Source organism: Rhipicephalus microplus, chromosome 4, assembly GCF_043290135.1.
Source record: "Rhipicephalus microplus isolate Deutch F79 chromosome 4, USDA_Rmic, whole genome shotgun sequence".
NCBI classification, from domain to species: Eukaryota; Metazoa; Arthropoda; class Arachnida; order Ixodida; family Ixodidae; genus Rhipicephalus; species Rhipicephalus microplus.
The window spans coordinates 135,633,356-135,652,095 of NC_134703.1; positions in this window are offsets into that span (position 1 = coordinate 135,633,356).

Sequence of the window (18,740 nt, forward strand, 5' to 3'; positions counted from 1 at the left end):
ACGAAGCGTTTTCTCTAACGCGGGTAAATAACGAAAGTTGTATCCTAATTCACAAATACAGTGGCAGACCGTATATATATATATATATATATATATTATGAGAACACGTCCGGTACGGCAGCAACCAGGTTATCCTTTTTTAATCCAGACGCACGAGCCAGAGAGCCAGCCCGCGTGACATACGATGATGATCACTACAATGATTTGGTCATACAGATGAAGATGAAGTACATAGTCAGCACTCACACTATTTTCCCCCCTTCGTGAAAGAGGGCAGCAAGTTAGAAAGGGTTGGGACGCCGAAAATATCGTTTCAGTCGAGAGACGTGGGCGATCTCGGTGTGGCGGCGATGACGATCAGAAGCCGCGTTGACAGGAGCAACGCGATAGTTGACTTCAGATGTTCGTTCCAGGACGGTGTATGGACCGATATACCTGTGAAGGAATTTTTCGCAGAGCCCAGGTACACGAACAGGTGTCCACAAAAGGACTTCGTCGCCTGGGCGGAACACAACAACTCGACGCTTCGCATCAAGGTCAATTTTTCTCTTGTCCTGAATTGTAGCAGTGTTGGCGCGGGCGATTTCACGGCAGCGGGCGACGCGAGTGGCGAACTCTTCCGGGAGAGATGAAGATGGATTGGAAGATGTGGACAAAAAGGTGGTGTCCAGAACAAAAGTCGGTACACGGCCATACATGAGAAAAAAAGGGCTGAAAGTCGTTGTACGCTGTATGGCAGAGTTATATGCGAACGTGACAAAAGGAAGTATTGTGTCCCAGTTTTTGTGATCTGGTTGCACGTACATAGAGATCATGTCGGACAAAGTTCGGTGAAAACGCTCAGTCAGACCATTAGTTTCTGGGTGATACGCTGATGTGGTCTTGTGGATGGTGTTAGAGGCCTGTAAGACCTCAGCAAGGACGTGTGAAAGAAATGTCTTGCCGCGGTCACTAAGGAGCACACGCGGTGCAACATGTCGTAAAATAATGGCACGAAGGAAAAAATCGGCTACTTCAGAGGTAGCACCAGATGAAAGAGCTGCCGTCTCCGCGTAGCGAGTAAGGTGGTCTACGGCAGTAACAATCCAACGCTGACCGGCTGGCGTAAGCGGAAGAGGTCCGTATAAGTCTATGCCCCCAAATTCAAAGGGAGTGGACGGGCACGGCAGTGGTTGCAATGGCCCCGCGGGAAGAGACGTGGTACATTTTCGGTGCTGGCATGACGCGCAGGAAGCGACGTGCTTGGCGACAGAAGGGGAGAGGCCAGGCCAAAAGCAGCGAGTCCTGAGGCGGTCGTAGGTCTTGTGGAACCCTAAGTGGCCAGCTGTCGCATCGTCATGAAACGCTTGTAGAACTTCCAGACGAAGTGAGCGAGGAATGACGGGAACCCATTGGTTACCGAGAGGATGGTAAATTTGCCGACATAATGTTCCCTCTCGAAGCTTGAAACGGGCAAGTTGTCGTCTTAGGCGGCTGTTTGGAGCACGCGATAAGCCAGTGAGCCGATCGATGATTGTGCGGCAGTAGGTATCTGCATGTTGGAGCGAGGCGAGATCTGTGGACGAAAGGTCCGCTGAGGCAACTAACTGTTTCAAAGCAGCAGCCGTCTGTTTGGTCACTTTGGCGGGCGGTGACGAACAGATGGAAGGTGACACTTCGGCGCTTTGCGAGAGCAGGCAACGGGACAAAGCGTCGGCATCTTGGTGCTGTCGGCCCGACCTATATGTGACGCTGTAGTCATACTCTTGCAATCGTAGTACACAACGTCCAAGGCGTCCCGACAAATGTTTGAGAGACGATAACCAACACAGAGCATGATGGTCAGTCACTATTGTGAAATGCCGGCCGTATAAGTAAGGACGAAACTTTTGTATGGACCACACGATGGCGAGACATTCTTGCTCAGTGATGCTGTAGTTTCGCTCAGCAGGTGACAGAGTACGGCTCGCGTAGGCCACGACTTGTTCTTCGGAAGCGTGGTTACGCTGAAGAAGGACAGCACCGATGCCAAGTCCACTTGCGTCAGTGTGTAGCACAGTAGGTGCTGCAGGGTCGAAATGGCAAAGTACTGGCCGTGATGTGAGGCATCGCTTGAGGGTGTGAAAAGCGGCTTCGCAGTCATCCGACCAGACAAAGGGTGCGCTCATGGTCAGAAGTTTGTGCAGAGGAGCCGCAATAGTAGCGAAATCACGTACAAAGCGGCGGAAATACGACGCTAAGCCAAGGAAGCTGCGGAGGTCTTTCTGTGTGGTTGGTGTAGGAAAGTACAGTACCGCGGCAACCTTGTCGGGATCGGGCTCAACGCCATGTTTACTGACGACGTGACCTAATACCTTGATGCTGTGACTGGCAAACCGACACTTCTTAGTGTTGAGCTGCAGACCGGCCTTAGCTAAACACGTGAGGACTTCGTCTAGCCGTTCCAGGTGTTGTGAGAAGCTCGACGAAAAAATGACAATGTCGTCCAGGTAGCAAAGGCAGGTCTTCCATTTTAATCCCCGCAGTACCGTGTCTATCATCCGTTCAAAGGTGGCTGGGGCATTGCACAGGCCGAAAGGCATTACATTGAATTCAAAGAGCCCATCTGGCGTAGCAAACGCAGTCTTCTCTTTATCAGACTCGCGCATTGGAATCTACCAATGACCGGAGCACAAGTCGAGACTTGAAAAGTACTCGGCACCTTGTAAAGTATCAAGAGCGTGGTCAATGCGAGGCATTGGGTAGACGTCCTTACGAGTGATTTTGTTGATTGATCTGTAATCAATGCAAAACCCTACCGAGCCATCCTTTTTTTTCACTAGTACGACAGGAGAAGACCATGCGCTTGTCGAAGGCCTGATAACGTTGCGCGCGAGCATGTCGTTGACTTGTTCTTCTATAAGCTTGCGTTCAGAAGCCGACACACGGTAAGGGCGGCGGCGAATCACAAGGGATCCGTCGGTGTCGATACAATGGGCGGTCACTGTTGTTTGACCCAGAACTTCAGAACAAACGTCAAAGCAAGTTTTGTTCTTCATTAATAACGCTAGCAAGGCATCAGTTTGCGTTGGGTTGAGATGTTCACACAAAGTGGCCTTGAGAGCAGGAAATGCATCTTCCGCTGGCATGCACTTTGAGAATGACGAAGCAGATGAACCAGAGACGACACAAAGCGGTGCTTCTTCGGTAATGCTGGCAACAGTGGTACCCTCAGGAAAAAGAAGTGGTTCTGGCGTCGTGTTGCATGCCGTTATGTTTGCATAACCACGGGAGAACCGCACTAAACAAGATGCGATCGTGATCCCTCGAAAAATACAGCGCTGGCAAGGAGCAACCACAGCGTCACCATATAGAATGTCTCGTGACTTGATCGTAAGGACACGTTCTCGTCCGGGAGGGAGGAAGAAATCCGCAGCTGTCACAAGGTTGGGCGGCGAAAGGTCGGCAGCAGAAGAAAGCTCAGTGTCCGTAATACGAATGAGGGGCCGACCACACGAAATTACAGCAGATGCCGCTGACAAGAAGTCCCAGCCTAAGATTATCTGATGAGCGCACGAAGACAGCACAGCCAATTGTATGTGATGGTACCCAGCACCTCCACCACTTATGAGACCACGTCCGGTACGGCAGCAACCAGGTTATCCTTTTTTAATCCAGACGCACGAGCCAGAGAGCCAGCCCGCGTGACATACCATGATGATCACTACAATGGTTTGGTCATACAGATGAAGATGAAGTGCATAGTCAGCTCTCACAATATATATATATAAAGCACACGTGTTAGCATGTTAGCGTTTACCAGCCAGAGCAACCAGCATGCTTTATATATATATATATATATATATATATATATATATATATATATATATATATATATAGCATGCTGGTTGCTCTGGCTGGTAAACGCTAACACGTGTGCTTTTTTTCTTTTTGGTATATATATATATATATATATATATATATTGTAAGGCAACGTTTTGGCTGCAAGACGCTTCTTTTACTAGCCGAGCCTCTGCCCCACAACACAGGTCAGACTGATGATAATGAGTACATACATATGATAAAATGACGCGCATGAATAATGCTCACACTTATTTCCCCCCCACGCTTGAGCCGCCAGCCGGGACGCGTCTTAGACGGAAACGGAACGTCGAACGAATGGCTTCAGACGCGATACGTGGACAATCTCCGTACCACGACAGTGACGATCCGAAGAAAGGTCGCTGGGAGTGACACGGTAGTTCACTGGTGACGTTTGTTCATTGATTGTATAGGGTGCAATGAAGCATGACTGAAATTTATCGCACAATCCTGGAGTACGAATGGGCGTCCAAAGCAACACTTCATCCCCAGGACTGAAGGAGACGTCACGATGACAGCCGTCGTAGCGCTGCTTGTGATCTTGCTGATTGGCTTCTGTATTAAGGCGAGCCCGTTGCCGACATTCCTCGAGCCTTGTGATGAACTGCTCTGATACGGTTGCCGAGGCATCAGTTGGAACATTTAGGAAAGAAACGTCGATGGTGAATGTCGGTGAACGGCCGTACACGAGGTAGAAAGGCGAGTAATCAGTAGTTCTTTGAACAGTGGTATTATGGGCAAACGTCACAAAAGGCGAAATCGTATCCCAGTTGTGGTTTGGCGCGATGTACATCGATAGCATGTCTGTTAGTGTCAGATGAAATCTCTCTGTCAGCCCATTAGTTTGGGGGTGGTAGGCTGACGTCGTCTTATGTACTATACCACAGGTTGTGAGCAGGGTTTCGATTATGGTGGACAGGAACGTTTTGCCGCGATCAATCAGGAGGACGCGAGGTGCACCGTGGCGCAATACAATGGCGTTGAGAAAGAAGTTTGCGACGTCTGAAGCAGAACTTGTGCGTAGTGCAGCAGTCTCTGCGTAGCGTGTCAGGTGATCGACAGCAGTCACAATCTAACGATTACCTGCTGGTGTGATGGGGAGAAGTCCTAGTAGGTCTATGCCAACGATGGCGAAAGGAGTTTCGGGACACGGGATGGGTTGCAGAAGGCCGGCAGCAGACGAAGTTGGCCACTTCTGCCCTTGACACAGAAGGCAAGATGCAACGTATTTGGCCACAAAGGTAGAGATGCCAGGCCAGAAGAAACGTTTCCTGATGCGGCTTCGTGTTTTGTGAAATCCCAAGTGGCCTGCACATGGGTCGTCGAGAAAGGCCTCGAGGACTTGGTGACGTAGAGAACGTGGAAGTACTGGAACCCAGCGGTGTCCATCAGTAGCGTAAACGTAACGATGGAGCACATTGTTATCAAGCTTAAATTGCCCTAGTTGTCGGCGCAATCTAGCATTAGGAGTAGATGATATACCACTTAGGCGTTGAATAATGCTATTGCAATATTGATCATCACGCTGGCGTGTGGCGAACTTGGTGTAGTGATTTGAGCCGGCGTGTCGATAACCGCAAGTTGTGATAATGTGAGGGGTGACGCAGAGTTTTGCCCACCAGACGAGCAATCACCTGACGTACTCGATGATGACAGTGGAAGAGCGCAGCGAGATAGAGCATCTGCATCTTGGTGTTTTTTGCCAGACTTATAGATGACGTCGAAATCGTACTCTTGTAGGTGGAGCACCCAACAACCGAGGCAACCAGACAAGTTTTTCAGTGACGATAGCCAGCACAAGGCGTGATGGTCTGTAATGACTGTGAAGATACGGTCGAAATTTTTGTACGGCCCAAACGACAGCAAGGCACTCCTGCTCAGTTATGGAGTAGTTCTGTTCAGCAGCCGTAAGAGCACGACTAGCATACGCAATAACTCTTTCCCCTGAAGTGGCATCCCACTGTAGAACTGCACCAATGCCATGGCCACTCGCGTCGGTGTGGAGACATGTAGGTGCGTTCTCGTCGAAATGGCACAGAACAGGGTCGGATGTTAAAGCATGCTTTAGGGCTTGAAAGGCACGCTCGCCGTCGTCGTTCCAAGTGAAAGTTGATCCGGATGTCAGCAAGCTATGCAGTGGCGACGCGATGGTAGCAAAATGGCTTATGAAGCGGCGGAAGTAGGACGCCAGGCCCAGAAAACTTCGTAGGTGTTTCTGATTTTCTGGCCGAGGGAAGCGTACCACGGCAGCAAGCTTGTCAGGATCCGGGCGAACGCCATCTTTGCTGACAAGGTGGCCCAACAACTTGATGTTCTTGTTGGCGAAATGGCATTTCTTTGTGTTTAGGTGAAGTCCAGCACTAGAAATACACGTCAAAACTTCGTCTAAACGATCAAGGTGCTAACGAAAAGAAGTGGAGAAAATGACAATGTCATCTAGATAACAGAGACATGTTTTCCATTTTAGGCCGCATAGAACTGTGTCAATCATGCGTTCAAACGTGGCAGGAGCATTACATAAACCGAATGGCATCACGTTGAATTCATACAGCCCGTCTGGTGTTGCAAATGCAGTTTTTTCTTTGTCCGCTTCGTGCATAGGTATTTGCCAATAACCAGGCCGTAAATGTAGGCTGGAGAAAAATTCAGCGCCTTGCAGACAGTCAAGTGCGTCGTCGACTCGTGGGATCGGGTACACGTCTTTTCGCGTGATCTTATTAAGTGCTCGATAATCGACGCAGAATCGCACTGAACCGTCCTTCTTTCGGACTAGCACTACAGGGGATGACCACGAGCTGGACGAAGGCCGGATAACATCTCGTTTGAGCATATCAGCAACGTTGTTCTCGATGATTTTCCGCTCTGCAGATGACACTCGATATGGGCGGCGGTGTACAATTGTATTGCCTTCCATTTCAATTCGATGTACGGCGGCGGAAGTGCGACCCGAAAGCTTGGAATTTACATCAAATGAAGCACTGTGTTTTTGAAGGATACCCAAAAGTTCTTGCTTTTGCTCTGACGTGAGATCAGGATTTATTGTGGCTGTTAAAGCAGCCGTCGTAGCGTCGTCATCAGTACTCGTAGAGAAAGATGGTGCGTCTGCGTGAAGGGGCACCAGAGAAAGTGGTTCGGTGTCTGTGAAGCAAACCACACTGGTGCCCTTGGGCAGTGCAACAGGCAAAGAAGTAGGGTTAACTGCCGTAACTAATGCTCTACCATCATGAAAGCGCACCAGGCTAGGAGCGATGGTAAGCCCACCAAAGATGTAGCGTCCACGCGGTACTAGGAACACATCACCAGTACTGATCTTATCTGATGTCAGGGTCAGAATATGCTCATTGCCTGGAGGAATAAAACAGTCATCAGCGGTGATGAAGCGCTGGCTATGAGCATCTTTATCGGACGAAAGCGCAGTATCTGACATACGAATGATCCTCTGATGGCAAGATATCACGGCTGAAGCTGAGGAGAGAAAGTCCCATTCTAAAATGAGCGCATTAGTACACGATGACAGAACGAGGAACTGTATATGGTGAAGGATGCCCTCAATAAAAACTCGTGCTGTGCAAACACCAGAAGGCTGAACAAAAACCGCATTAGCACAGCGAAGGGGAGGGCCATCATACAGTGTCTTCACTTTGCGCAAACGGGAACACAAGTCCACACTAATAACTGAGAGCGATGCACCTGTGTCCACCAAGGCTTCAGTCCATATACCCTCAACACACACTGAAAGTACATTTGAAGGGCGTTGCGGAGGAGTTCGATGCAGTCCGCCAAATGCAGCTTTCCCTCCTGAAGCTGCACTGTTTAGTTTTCCGGGCGGTGATCAGACGCCGTGGTAGCCGGACGAAGTGGTGACAGGGAACGGCGCATAGGTGACAGGGAACGACGGCGTGAGGAGAGGAATGAACTGGCTGCGTCGAAGTGCTGTGGAGATGGTGAGCGGCGTTGGTACAGTTGATATGGGTGGCGATGTTGTGGAGCATGGGCAAACTCATCCCTCTCGAAGTCACCATAGCCCCGTCTTTCGTCTTGTTGACGTCGATGACAGAACCGTGACATGTGGCCACGTATTCCGCAATAATAGCGAATTGGTCGAGTTGGACGCCAGGCATGGAAAGAAGGAGGTGGTGCCCTTGGGGCGAGGACATTTAGGGAGGGCTGCGTAGTTGACACGTACTGCGGTGGTTGCTGAGAAGGTGACGCTGAAACCACCTGAGCGTATGTCGGCTTTGGAGTGGTATGCGAGCTTGGGACTTGCTCACACGTCATGAATGCCAGCTCCTCCCTGACGATGTTGCGGAGGCTGCCTGCAGATGGCGTTATGCGGAGCTCATAAGGCGATGAGGTGGCCTGGAGTTGCAGCTCCTCGCGGATCATGCACCGTATCCACGACTGGAGCTCATTGTCATGCGTTGGCCTGAGATCTCCTGTGTCAGGTTGTAAACGTATAAGTTGAAGGTCATCGAGTAGCTGACACGTACTGATGATATCCGCGACCGTGGTGGGGTTCTTTGCCGCTAAAGCGTTAAATGCGACGGCGCCTATGCCCTTGAGCAGGTGGCGAACGCGGTCATGTTCCGCCATCGAGCTGTCGATGCGACGGCATAGGGCGAGGACATCCTCAATGTACGAGGTATAAGACTCGCCGGAGCGCTGAACACGTTCAGTAAGCTCCCGTTTGGCTATGTCTGCACGGACAGAAGGGTTGGCAAATATCTGACGGAGCTGCTGCTTAAAAGTAGGCCAGTCCGGGAAATCCAGTTGATGGTTGAGAAATCATGTCTTAGCGACCCCCGTCAGATAGAACGGTACGCGGGACAGTTTCACGGAATCATGCCAATATTTAAGCGCACTCACACGGTCGTACTCATCCAACCAGTCTTTAACGTCTTCACCGCGAAGGCCGGCGAACATCGGTGGATCTTTTTGAGGGGCGGTGACAGTCCAAGAAGGCATGCCCAGGGGTGCAGGCGCGGTGGATGGAGCCGTGTTGTTGTGCTCGTCTTGCGACATGACCGTGGGCTGACTGCGCAGACGGCGACCCGACCGGAGCTCCAGGGATGGTTGGTAGTCGAAGATAACGAAAACGCGCTGCAGAGAGAGGACCAGGGGACCGGAAAGCACTCTCCACCACTTGTAAGGCAACGTTTTGGCTGCAAGACACTTCTTTTACTAGCCGAGCCTCTGCCCCACAACACAGGTCTGACTGATGATGATGAGTATGTACATATGATAAAATGACGCGCATGAATAATGCTCACAATATATATACAAGGTAAATGGGTGTATATCTAAGGGCTTCGTTTTCCGTGTTTTGACAAAATAATAATTAGATCTAACAGACAATAATGCCAAGAAATGTATAGGGGAAGTTATTAGAACCAATGTAGAGTAAATAAGAAGAAAGAAAAGTGGGTCAAAAAATAGCTTGTCGTGAGCAGGAATCGAGCCTACGACCTCCAAAAAACGCATTCGATGCTCTACCACTGAGCTATCACGGCGGCTATTGCCCCTGACACTTTAGTGGGTTTATCGGTGTTTATATATATATATATATATATATATATATATATATATATATATATATATATATATATATATATATATATATATATATATATATATATATATATATATATATATATATATATATAACATTTTATTTAGCGGACGTTTCGGCGGAGGTCGCGTCTTTTTCACTGCAAAATTTTCAATAAATTCTATTATTCTCTAATAATATTCTATAAATCTTCATGCAAAGCATAATCTTTATTATATATATATATATATATATATATATATATATATATATATAAACAGAAAAAGAACACGTTAGCATTTAACAGCCAGATCTGCAGGAAACTATGCCGATAAAATTCTAACAGGAATGCTCTTATGCTATAAATTCAGCTTATGGTGACTGAAACGCACAATGCACTAATTTTACCTTCTACAATCACAACGAAATGGTGCGATATGATGTTTCACCGAAATAACTACTACATGGGCTGTTCATGTATCGTGATTAAAACACTTCTCTTGTGCTCAGTGCCCTCTCATGGCACCATGAGTCTCCTGGGAAGTCCATATAGAGCAACCATGTTATACACTATAGTCTCATGCCACTGCCTGAACGTGACGCCCTCATTGTACATATGTGGTGGCGTGCTCACATTGATTTTAAAATGCCCATAAAGTAAAAATGCATTTCTGGCATGTTACGCGGCCCGTGCAATGAGTGCCAATGCGAATGCAAGCAATATATGGTGATGTTCGCTGTCGACGACGCCCAGGAACGCATAGGATGCGGCTAATATGATCATAAACCCAGCTCCCGCAACAGGATTGCTGATCTCGGTAAGCAAAGTTTTGTTCTGTAGCCATCGTGCATCTTCCCTTTTTTTGTGCCCTGATAAATGTTGCCTCTCGTATACAAGAAATACGTAATCTATTATTAAGATATACAATTTTGGACATTATTTGGTTGAAGTTAGTGTTGAATTGCAATTGACGAACTCATCATGCAGCATATATTACTTGCGTTGTCTGCACGTGTCAGCTTAGCATCTTTTCGCAATGTTGCTACATAAGGAGTCTACGTACCATGTTCTGGCTGATGTGGCGCTTTGCGGTGTGGTGTTTATGCTAAAAGCGTGGTCCAATCTCCGCACTTATTCAAACCTCATTCAGGCACACACGAATGAAAAGGCATTAATATTTCACCTGAAAGAAGTGAACAGTGAGCATGCCATCACCGTAAGCTTTCTCATACGCAATGATGTACCCGTCTGCTTTTCACAGACACTAAATATGGTTCTACAACATTTATTACCTCTTAAATCCGACCCACGTGGGCTTACTTCAAACTGATTGACCCGTTTCTTGGCGCTTTTTAAGAAAAAAGAAATGTTTGATCACTATATACGCAATTGGTTGCTCAAAAATTATTGGCAAAGATAACTTGAGCAGATGTTTGGAAGTTCTCATAAAAATATGTTTCCACAAAAACATTTCAGTTACTTTTAGCTGATTTATGCACATTTTTGTACAATTAACAAAGTGCTTCCTACTTTTTATTTGTCTCTGACTAATTCATCTAATTTGCTTTGCATTCGAATGAATATCAGAGCCTATGCTCCTGCATGAACAGTTCGGATTTGTGTAAGACAAACAATTTCTGCTTTTCACAGAAATTACCATCCCACGCAAGTTTCATAAACATTTATAGCTTAGACAGTTTGCTTACCACTAAGCTAAAAGCCCCGCCGCTGTGGTGTAGTGGCTGAAGTACTCGACTGCTGACCCGCAGGTCGCGGGTTCGAATCCCGGCTCCGGCAGATGCATTTCTGATGGAGGCGGAAATGTTGTAGGCCCGTGTGCTCGGATTTGGGTGCACGTTAAAGAAACCCAAGTGGGCGAAATTTCCGCAGCCGTCCACTACGGCATCTCTCATAATCAAACGGTGGTTTTGGGACGTCAAATCCCAGAAGGTGGCCAACTGAAAAATTCATAACTGATTACGAACGAGAAAATTTTGACGCTATCAATGACAAACTTTGTTCCTTTCTTCACAGGTTTCGCGGATTGTATCAAACACGTTCAGTGAACGCCAACTGGCAGATATGCTAAAACACAATACTAAACTTGGAAAAAGAGTATATTCCAACCACCCACGTAAAATTGGATTCCAATAATCTTTGGTTCAACAAACAACTGAGAAGCCTCTTAAATTGAAAAAAAAACGTATCTACAGGACAGCCAGTCAATTCAATCACCCTATAGCGTGGAAAAAATACCACCACTGCGCCAAAAAATATATTGAGGAACTACAAGAAGCTTAAGACAAATATTTTTCTTGTGATCTACTATCTATCCTCCGCTCAAATCCTACTAAATTCTGGTGCATGCTCTCTCACAAAAATCTAAATGCTAACATAGATCTTCTAGACCCAGACGGCGAACCAATAGATACAAAAAAACGTTACCATCGCCTTAAATGACTACTTTTCGTCTGTATTTTCTACCCCAAACACTGTCCAGCCCACAAGACTACCAGCCCGTTCCCCCGGTGCTGTGTCCCCCGAAATAGCATTTAACCTTGAAGGAATCGCTAAACTAATCACTGGTATTAAGATATCTTCAGCCCCAGGATGTGACCAAATAACCCCCAAACGTTTAGTTAACATTGTTACAGTGGTTAGTCAGATTCTATGCCTCATCTTCATGCAGTCCATTGAAACAAGTGAAATTCCAGACGATTGGAAGATAGGCCGAATATTCGCGATCTTCAAAACCGGAGAACGAACTAATCCAGCAAACTACCACCCGATTTCCCTGACTAACATTCCCTCTAAATTACTGGAACACATTATAACATGTCACATCATGACTCCCCTTGAATCAATAAATTTCTTCTATAACGATCAGCATGGTTTTCGAAAGCACTTCTCATGCGAGACCAAATTTGCCGAGTTTACCCACGATCTACTAAAAAGCATGGATGATAACCTTCAGATCGATGCAATATTCCTTGACTTTTCTAAAGCTTTTGATCGCGTACCACATAATCTATTACTCAGCGAAATTCATTCACTTGTCATTGGCCCGAATATTGTATCCTGGGTTTAACACTTCCTCTCAAACCTTTCTATTTTAAATATTCATAAACGACCTACCCACAAACATTCAAACAAAACTACAACTGTTTGCGGACGACTGTGTCATATACTCCCCCATTCACAACATTGAAACCAGAACTAAACTACAAAAAGACCTCAACACAGTTGCGCTATGGTGCCAAGACTAATCACTTCCGTTAAACTTAACCAAATGCAAATCGATGTCATTTTCCCGTAAGCGCGCCACTGTTCATCACACCTACTTTATCAATTCGCCTCCTCTCGATTCGGTTTCATCGTACAGGTATCCTGGTGTGCACATGTACCCAACTCTCTCATTTGCACCGCACGTGCAGTCCATCTGCTCAGACGCTCTGTGCACGCTTGGATTTCTGCGCCGTAATTTAAAATCAGCATCTCCTGACGTTAAAAAACTAGCATACTTAACATACGTACGCCCCGAGCTTGAATACCCATCGTCCATTTGGAATCCATCCCAGGCATATCTCGCTAACGAACTAGAATCAGCCTAAAACCGCGCTGCCCACTTTATAACCTCACACTTCTCCATAGAAGTCAGCGTCACCACCCTAAAACAATCAATACGAATATCATCTCTCGCGTCACGCCACCTGATCTCACTCCCATGGCTCCTGCACAGTTTCTTTTTTTACCCGAAATCAAGACACGAACTTTTACAGCCTCCTAACAGAACTTCTTCTCGCATCAACTATTCTATCACCATTGCATCAATCAACGACCGTACATCTGCAATGAACGACTCCCTTTCCCCCGAGCAATTACACTTTAGAATCGCCTCCCCGACTTCATAGTTTCCACCCCTGATCGCACATCATTCCGCGAATAACTGGAATCCCACTTTGATTTCACCCAATAACCCATGTCTGTAGATATATCCCATCCAGCATACTGTATGTACAATCTTTTTGTCATGTTGTTTGTGTTCATTTTCCCAGTCAAAATTTTCTTTTGTTCATTGTTTGATTAGTTTTTGTTGTCATTCTGGACCAAACATCCATATGCGTATTCAGAACTGTATTGTTTATAAGTTGATCCCATTCGATTGTACACCCTCACAGCATATTAGTTGCCCCTCTCCCTTATGTAATGCCCTCGGGCCTTTAAGGTTGCAATAAATGAAATGAAATTAAATGAAATACCAATCAATACCCTTAAGCTAAAAAGCATGGTAAGCCGATACACCTGTATTTTTAAAGACAATATTCTTTCTTGGGGACCTTCGACACAAAACTTTTGGTCTTTCTGTCCGTACATTTCTTTTGTCCACATTTGTACATTCTTAACGCAACCGGGTACTTGAAACGGCCGACCCCAACCGCAGCACCCACCAATGTTGCTCAAGGTTGAGCGTTCATAATTGTGCAATTGTCAATTAATAAGCAATAATTGCACATGTCTGGGGCACCATAACACGTATATATTCAGCATGTGCATCTTTTACTAGAAAAGGCATACATAAGTAATTTGAAGGACCGTAGCGCTTATCACGCTCGCTGACCATGCAGCGCTTGCACGAAAAGGCGAGTGTTTCCAACGCTTTTCTGAGACGAGACGGTGGTGACACCTACCCGTCGCCTTGCGTTCTACACATTATCACCTCTGTGACGAACACGCACACCGGCCTGAGAGCCACGCACTTCGTTTTTCAAGAAAACGTCCAGATGGCGCTCATGTCTCACGTGTGACGTGGCTTTATGCGCTCGTTCGCCTCCGCTGCACGCTCGAGGCACTTTAACGCAGCTCCTCCAGAATACCATTCACCAATTTTGTTGCGCAGAACATCAAATAAATTGCTCACTCTCTCCACACGCAAGACTGTCATACACATTGGTATAGGAATGCGGAAACAACAGACTAGAACATAAGACTAAAATTGAAACCCACAGAAACTGACAGGCAGTCCTTACAGACCTGGACCAACCAGATCGCAGAGGACCTGCAGGAGGCCACTAGAAATATTACGACGGAAGACAGCATAAAGACCATAGATAGTAGGCTCGCGCATCTGATCGACGCCAAGCAATTCATTCTGCAAAAATGGAAAACACAAAGACTGAACCGAAAGCTCTGGAAAAAGATATAGTTGCTGAATAGACAGATAGAGGAGCACTCACAAACCCTAACAGAACAACAGTGGGACGAAGCTTGCAACCATGCAAACGGTAGAGTCAAACGTGGGGGCAGTTGGAACCTCCGCAAACACCTATTGAACGAGAATGAAACTAAGTCTAACAAGCGAACGGTCATTGCGAAACTAGTACATCAGGCTACCAAGTCCAAGACTCAAGAGGTAATCATGCAGCATCCTCCGGAAAAATATCTCCCACTGAAACAACCGGGGGAGAGCGATGAACACATAGAGTACTCTGGACCACCGTGCGAAGAATTGGAGTGATTTCGCTGAGGGTTAAGGGCGAAATGCCCTCCATGGTCTTTTTAGCAGATCGGTAGCCATACCCGACGGCAGGCATTACTAACAAACTGGTAATGAATCTAGACGCTGATTCTATCCCTTTCTTAACAGATCACTTCACCAACATATGAAAAAAAAGAGAATATCCGGAGGAATGGAAGCGAGGCAATACTATTATGATACACAAACCAGGTAAATTACTCAGCCTAGATAACCTCCGTCCAATCTCACTTACGTCATGTTTAGGTAAAGCATTAGAACACGTCATTCTCAACAGACTCACGCGCTACGTGGAACAACATGACATACTCCCTTATAACAAGATTGGTTTCCGTTCCGGGCTGTCGACTCATGATCCCATGCTCCTGATCAAGCACCAGTTCATACAGGTTAGCCCAGTGCATACGAGAGCACTCCTAAGTCTCGACGTCGAAAAAGTTTTGACCACATAAAGCATAAGGCCATCCTCGAGGTCCTATCCACGCTGGGTCTGGGAGAGAGGCTTGTCCGCATAGTCAAGTCGTTTTTTAGTGGTAGACAAGCGAGCCTCCTACTAGGAGAACTAAAATCCAAGTTGGAGCACTGAGCAACAGATGCAACCCTCAAGGAGCTGTGCTCTAACCCATGTTATATAATTTAGCAATGACCAGAGTTGCCAGGGATTTGGAGCGGATAGAAGGTATACACTTCACAATATATGCCGATGATAAAACCATATGAAGCGCCAACGGAAACATAGGCCAAACGGAGACTAGACTTCAGGAGAGTGTAAACATCGTGGAAAGCACTCTCGACGAAATGGGGCTAAATTGTTCGGTGGCGAAGTCAGAAGTTTTGGTTATAAAAATCTAGGTAAGTGTCGAAGACCCAAGGGCTATGTCCCAGGTGAGAAGCCCAGATTATCTTGCGCTGTCAGGACGGGTCTCAGATCTAACAGGTCAAAAAAATTAAAGTTCTAGGCTTCTACATAGAAGCGGGAGGTAGCAGCCTCACTGCCATTCAGCATATTTCCAAAAAAAAAACTGACCAAGTACTCAGGCTTATAAAGAGAATCACCAACCGACATAGGGGCCTTGGTGAGCCCAGCGCTCTAAGGCTACTGCACGCCTTCGCTCTCTGTCACTTCACATACGTGGCAGGTCTCCTCCAATGATCGCAGGCCGAGCTGAACAAGCTCAACACCATTATCAGAAAGTTAGTCAAGGCTGCCCTAGGTATACCCGATGTGCGTTGAACGAGAAACTCATGAGCTGAGGCGTGCATAATACTATGCAAGAAATGGCTGAAGCGCAACAGACGGCACAGCAGGAAAGACTAACGAGGACCCGTGTGGGTGGGCTGATACTCAGGGCAATTGGTTCAGTCCCCAGTAGATCGAATAACCCGAAGGAGGTTAAGGTCGAACTGAACGCGAAGCTTAGAGACGTGTTCAGAACCACTCCCCTGCCGAGAAACATGCATCCAGAACACAATGTGGGGGGGGGGGGGGTGAAACTTCAGTGTGTACAACACAGCCGCTGCGCAAAGTATCAGCAGGCAAAAGCGAGAGCGAAAGCTTTATTGAAAGAAATCGAACAGGTAGGACATTAGGCGGCCTTCGTGGACGCAGCCTGTGTGAAAGGCCAAGATGCCTACACGGCTGTGGTGGTCGACAGCCAGAAAGAACTACGGGAAGCCCTGACTATACTCGCTAAGGATTCCACGGTTATGGCAAACCACGATTGCTTTAGCTATCAGTAACAGAAAATGGTCATACGTTTATAGCGATTTCAAAGCAGATATTACGAGCTTCGACAAGGGCTATGTCACTGGGACTGTGGTTAAACGTATGAACAAATTCAATCCTATCGATACTAAAATTCGATGGTTTCCTGCTCATATGGGACAAGTGGAAGAAACTCGGGTCAACCTCAATGAGATGACGAATGACCCGGCACCAGGACTCGCTTGCCGGGCCGGTCAGACGCGATACGACGCGCACTACGATTCCTGAGGCTATAAAGATAATTTAATTGCTTACAAGGACATCACAAAATAATATTACTTGGGAAATAGGCGATTCCCACTGCCACACGCAAAATGGAACAGGGCTCAGGCAGTCACACTACGTTTACGGCAAACCGGAACTTACCCAACTCCGTATTTTCTACATAAAATTCTCCCTGACAGTGAAATTCAACACAAGTGTGACGCATGCAATGACATCATTGGGATCAGACACATGCTGGCGCACAGTCCCGCGACTTTCGCTGACCCCGCAGGATAATGGCTTTACTGGCAGACGATGGTGCGAAGTGCGCCTTATCAAGACCAACTACGGGCAGTCCAGAAGGTCCAAGATAACGCCACAAGGCTCGGCCTGACGGTACCGACGTGGACGCGGCCCACCTCGGTCTGAAAAGACTGGGCTTCGGGGCACAAATAAAGTTTTGTGAATGAATAATTGAATCGTCTTTCGACGACATTTGCAGATTAACATGCAGATACGGGGCCAATTCTTTTTTCAGGGCACTTCTATTTCCTACCTGAATGAAAGCAAAATGCAGCTTGCTGAAAGGATGGAATATAAACCTACAACTTCTGCATGTCTTGTGTGATGGTTTTTTTCTTATGAAAGAGTTTTGTAGAAGGCATCCAGAGGTTGTATGAGGTGAATTTCATGCAGTGGTGTTCTGTATTTGTAATAACACTTATATTGGAAGGTGTACAGTATAACCTTCCAGTTTAGAAGAAATTTTAAATACCTATACAGACACAAACATGCTACTCCTCTAATAAATTTACAATTTTAGAAGTTGATTGTTGCCTTTTGCCTTAAATGTTTCTCTGTGACATAGGAAAATAACGTGACCGATAGGTAGAAGTTGCCATATGGAAAGGTAATGTATAACCTATAAAGTAAACAGATACGAATCCTAAAAATATGTGCCTCTACTAAAGGCTACGAGGTTAAGACTGTAGGCCTGGGAACGCGTTCCGGCTTGGTTAGATCCGACACACTGGCACTCCTTACTTCGAGAAGACCTTCCCTGAGCGTCGTCTCAACTGTCGAAGTAAAAGAAGACGCCTCGCGATGGCGAGAGACACAGTGGTCGTGCAGGGGGGCAAAGGCTTTTCCCGCGTGCCGGGTGACGTGGCCCCAGGTGCCCTCCTGATTGGTGCAGCTGTTGGTCCTGTGATGGATGGCCCAAGGGTTCGTGAAGAATGGGCCCACCTGATTGATGACCCTGGCTACGGCGAGAGTGCCGTAATGTGGCCTGACTGCGGTGTAGTCCAGTAGCGGAAATGATTGGCCAATTGATTGAAGCACAGGCATCGTGAGTCCTTCGGAGAGAGCCGATCAAAGTGTGTGGGACCCATATAACGGCTTTGTGGGACCCTTGTGACGCGCACTGTTGAAGAAGGAGGAGGGCGCACGTTGCGCCCCTAGAGCCTGTGGAACTCCGGACTTTGAGCCAGCGAAGTGTGGGTGCTCTGAGATAGGATGATAAAGGTTCGGTTGCTCGAAGTTCACTTCTTGGGTCAACGCGTCTGCGTGGGAGATGGAGCAACGGGACTGGATAAAAAAGGAGTGGACGTCTTTTTGTGTTAGACCAAGGGTTAGGGTGTTAAAAGGACTGCGAACTCGTGAGTGAGGTGTACCACCCTTTGTTTACTTCCAAATAGACAGAAAGAAAAAGAGTAAGTGGTGCAGTCAACGACACCAAAGATGCTTCGAGAAATCTAATATCTAGAAAGCGTCGCAAAGTATAACGGTGCCTCTTCGTTAGTTCTTGAAAACTAAAATGTTCAAAACGACAATAACCCTGAAGGATAAC